General features: G+C 43.6%; 1 pseudogene; it reads left to right on the forward strand.

Annotated features, from left to right (window-relative positions):
* Window positions 1–1,743: 1,743 nt before the first annotated feature.
* Window positions 1,744–2,871, forward strand: LOC106696348 (annotated as a pseudogene).
* Window positions 2,872–5,052: the final 2,181 nt, after the last annotated feature.

Consider the following 5,052-nt stretch of genomic DNA (forward strand, 5'->3'; position numbering starts at 1 on the left):
TAGCAATAATAGATTTAGGAAAATCCATTCATATTGTGATGAAACTAAAGATTTATAAGAGATGAAGAAAAAATGGCCAACAAACATTCAGACTAAATAGAGAGCAAATAAAAACTTACTAAATTGTTGGAGACCGGGTGTAAGTTGACATGGTCCTTTCACCTGAAGGGGCTAGCAAGGCTGGGACCCTTAACCACACAGTTTTCCCAGACTTGTTTGGATGGCGGTTATCAGTAGAATGAGCGCAACCTTTGTAGAATGAGAACAGCCTTTCATGGCTTATCAAGAAGTCTGTAACTATTTACTGAGATTTGCTGTACCAAGAATTAGTCCTTCCACTCTGTCTCTCCCTTAGAGATTAAGAGGAACAAAGAATACATTCCTCTTGATAGACCTCTGTACGTAGAGCTCGGGAAGTATGTCTCAGTGCTGTGGCTGATGCAATGGTGTGAGCACACTCCACCACGACATGCTTCCTCGGCACACCAGGAAGTAGCAACGCCCACCTGAACGAACTCCTAGAGCCACGTGCACAGTACCCCAGCCTTTCAGCCATTGGTCGCCTGTAGCAACATGTCTCCCTCTGATTGGTCCCCTCATGCTATATATACCCCTGTAGTTCCACAATAAAATGGATCTGCGTCACTGAACCTGGTCTCTGGAGTCATGCATTCAGACGCCCTAGAGAGTTGGGGCTCCGTCATCCTCACCCCTGAGGGACCCCCTGCTTCAGACCTCCTATTCAGTGTTTTGTGTATAAAAGGCATTGCGTGGTTAATAAACTTACTGCAGTTCCTCGATTGAGCTGTAGTCCTCCTGATCCTGCTCTCCTGTCTTTCTTGCTTTTCTCAATTCCCACCTCCCTACCTCAGCCCGGTTCAACCTGTCAGGCTGGCCCTGACAAATTGGCACCCGAAACCAGGGACCTGAGGACTTGGGAAGCAGACGGTGAGCAACTCCTCCGGATAAAGAGTGCACTCGTTCAGGTAAGGGAGGAGCAATTTTTTGATAGTTGGGAGTAAAGCATGTGACAGTTAGAATCTAGGGAAACTGTCCTTTATGGGCAAATGTTAAAGTCTATGCTCAACAGTAAAGGAACTAAGGTTAATGACAAGCAAGTAGAAAATTTTTAAAAATTCATTCAGGAGGTCTGTCCTTGGTTTCCTGAGGAAGGAACCATTAACTTAGAAACGTGGCAGAAAGTTGGAGAACAAATGCCCAATCATTATAGAGCCCTTGGGCCAAGTAAGACCCCGGTTGATGCATTTTCCTTATGGAATTTGATACGGGATTGTTTAGATCCCAGGCATGACCATAATCAACCGTCTCTTAAGCAAGGAAAAAAAGAGAAGCAGTGTGATGGCACAAAACAGGGGTCTAAAAAAGACAGTATATTAAAAAGGAATAATGTAAATTTTAAAGACAAATTAAATCCTCAAGATGAGGAGGATCTTGAGGAAGCTGCTGCCCTTTATCATGATAATGATACAGGCATTGTTCAGGCAACAGAGGAGGAAGAATATTTTTCTGCTGGAACTGAAGATGGTAGTTATATGGAGGATATGTTAGAACACTTTTTAGAAGCATTAAAGCTTCTTGGCAAGAAAAAGAGAAGCCGTGGGGGCCATTCCCCTTTGCTCTCCACTGCCTTGTGCGGCACCAGTTCCACTTTCCTCTCTCCAGATGGCTTTGCAGGAGGCACGAAAGTGTGGTGAGTAATTGGGCATTCACGCCTTCCCCGTTATGGAACAGGTGAACCCTAACATGGTACAGCGTGAGCGTTCTTATGACCCGCTTCCTTTTAAAACCTTGAAGGAGTTAAAAACAGCCTGTGCTCAGTAAGGGTCTACTTTCCCTTATACTTTAACCATCTTGGAAACTATAACCTCAGAGGCTCTCCTACCTAATGATTGGAGAGCTATTGCCAAGGCTTGTTTATCAGGAGGGGATTATCTCTTGTGGAAATCAGAATATGATGAAAAGGCTAAGGAACAAGCTGCTCGTAATCGAGCTGCCCAGATTAATATTTCTTATGAAATGCTGGTAGGAGGAGCCTATGCTGATACCCATAATCAAATTCAATACCCCCAGGAAGCTTATGGGAAAATTAATGGAGCTGGGATTAGAGCCTAGAAAAAGTTACCCACCTCTGGTCAGAAAACAGAGGATCTCTCAAAAATTATTCAAGGGCCAGATGAAAAGTATCAGGATTTTGTCTCTCGGCTATTACAGGCTGTTGGCCGAGTAGTGGTGGATGGAGAGGCTGGCATGTTAATAGTTAAACAGTTGGCATATGAAAACGCCAACACTGCCTGTCAAGCTGCATTGCAGCCCTATCAAAGAAAGGGGACTCTCTCAGATTATATCCACATTTGCGCAGATATTGGTCCCTCATATATGCAAGGAGTCGCCATTGCGGCCGCATTAAAGGGAACCACCATTGAAGGAATTCTTCAGCAACAGTTTAGCACAGGGAAAAGTCAAACACACAAGTGTTTCACTTGTGGAGGAACAGGACACATGGCAAAACAGTGTCCCTCTAATAAAGGGGTTAATAAAGGAAATGGCAGAGGTCCCAAACAACCTGGACTATGCCCTAAATGTAAAAGAGGAAAACATTGGGCAAATGAGTGTAGATCTAAAACAGATGTCCAGGGAAATTCCTTGCCTCAGCAGCAGTCGGGAAATTCCCGAAAGGGGCCAGCCCAGCCCCGGCAAATAATAGGGGCATTGTCTGTTTACCCTCCTGTCCTTGTGCCGTCTCAAGGCCAGCTGGCTGCACAGCACCCAGCCTGCCCCAGGGAGCAAAACGGATACAAGAGTTATTCCGAGCAATCCCTGGAAGTGCTGGGTTGGACCTTGGATTCATAGGGCGATATGTATTAACTCCAGAATTGGGACCACAGGCCATCCCTACAGGAGTGTATGGACCTATTCCTAAAGGGATGTTTGGCCTTTTACTAGGTAGAAGCAGCTTAAATATGAAAGGATTACAAATTTTTCCAGGAGTAATTGATGCAGATTATGAGGGGGAAATTAAAATTATGGTCTCTGCCCCCAGAGATATCATCACCATCACCTCAGACATGAAAATTGCTCAATTGATTTTGCTCCCTCTGCCTGCCACAGGCAATCTACTTTTCACAGAGTCTCAGGGGGCCAGGGGTTTTGGCTCCTCGGACAAGGCATATTGGGTATAAGCTATTTCTCATGCAAGGCCTGAGAGAACTTTACTTATACAAGGGAAAAGATTTACAGGGATTTTAGATACAGGAGCAGATATTTCTGTCATAAGCTTAGCTCACTGGCCTAAACAGTGGCCCTATAGAGAAGCTATGACACAACTCCAAGGAATAGGTCAGACCAACTCTCCTTTACAGAGTTCACAAATGTTAAAGTGGCAAGACAATGAAGGTCACTCTGGGTTATTTCAGCCATATATCTTTCCAGGGATCCCTGTGATTTTATGGGGACGAGACATTCTGTCTGCCCTGGGTGTTGCCCTTGTTACCACCCCAGCTCAGGGAAATTTTTAGGGGGGGTCATTGTTTCTCCTGTCATCCACACAGCTGACAAGATATCTTGGAAATCAGATGATCCTGTATGGGTAGAGCAGTGGCCCCTTTCCAAAGAAAAAATACAAGCTGCTCATGAGTTGGTACAGAAACAACTCCAGCTAGGGCATATAGAAGAGACTACCAGTCCTTGGAATACTCCTATTTTTATCATAAAAAAGAAATCAGGAAATTGGTGCCTTTTACAGGATTTAAGGGCAATAAACAAGACTATGGAAATTATGGGACCTTTACAGCCTGGTCTCCCTTCCTCTGTAGCAATCCCTAATGGGATGAAGCTATTAGTACTAGATTTAAAGGATTGTTTTTTCACTATTCCTCTGGATCCCTCTGATTGCAAACGATTTGCATTCAGTGTCCCATCTACTAATTTTCAGGAACCCATGCGCCGCTATCATTGGAAGGTATTGCCTCAGGGAATGGCTAATAGCCCTACCCTGTGTCAAAAGTTTGTTAGTCAGGCAATTCGCGGAGTTCGAGAGAAACATCTGCAGGCTTATATCATACACTATATGGATGACATCCTTTTAGCTCACTATACGGAATGTCAATTAGAACAAGTGTATGATGACTTACAACAGGCTCTTCTTAAATCTGGATTAATTATTGCACCTGAAAAAATCCAAAGACGAGACCCTTACCTATATCTTGGACATATCACAGAAGGAAGAAAAATTTGTCCTCAAAAGATTCAACTCAGGATAGACAAGCTAGAGACTTTAAATGATTTTCAAAAATTTTTAGGGGATGTCAACTGGATTAGGCCAACTTTAGGCATAACAACTAATGACCTTAAACCTTTATTTGATATTCTTCATAGGGATAGTGACCCGCTCTCCCCTCGTCAGCTTACTCCTGCAGCTCGCAAGGCTATCTGCCACATAGAAGCTGCCTTAAAGAAACAATTTGTACAAAAAATTGATTACTCACAGCCATGGCTGTATTTAATATTGGTTACGCCAGTATATCCTACTGGCCTCTTATGGCAAAAGGGACCTTTGGAGTGGATTCATCCGCACTCCTCCTCGAAAAAGGTAGTTTATCCTTACTCGGAAGCAGTAGCAGATCTTATTTTTGCAGGACGTCTCAGATCTCTGGAACTTTTTGGTCAAGAGCCCCATACCATCGTGGTACCCTTTAAGGCTCAACAAAAGCAATGGCTATTTCATATGGATGATAAATGGCCTCTTTCATTCCTGGGCTATCACAGTACAGTAGACTCTTATTACCCATCTAATAAACTCATACAATTTTTTACAGAGCATTCCTTCATTTTCCCCAAGGTAGTCAAGACTCAACCAATTTCTCATGCAGTTCTGGTGTTTACTGATGGTTCTAGTAATGGCACAGCTGCCCTAGTTATCAATAATCAACCCTTTGTTTTTCAGACTAACCACACTTCAGCACAACACGTGGAGCTCGAAGCAGTACATCCAGCGTTATGTAAACTTTCCACTCAATTTTTTAACCTTTACTC

The sequence above is a fragment of the Myotis lucifugus genome, unplaced genomic scaffold, assembly GCF_000147115.1.
Source record: "Myotis lucifugus unplaced genomic scaffold, Myoluc2.0 scaffold_13, whole genome shotgun sequence".
Taxonomy (NCBI): domain Eukaryota; kingdom Metazoa; phylum Chordata; class Mammalia; order Chiroptera; family Vespertilionidae; genus Myotis; species Myotis lucifugus.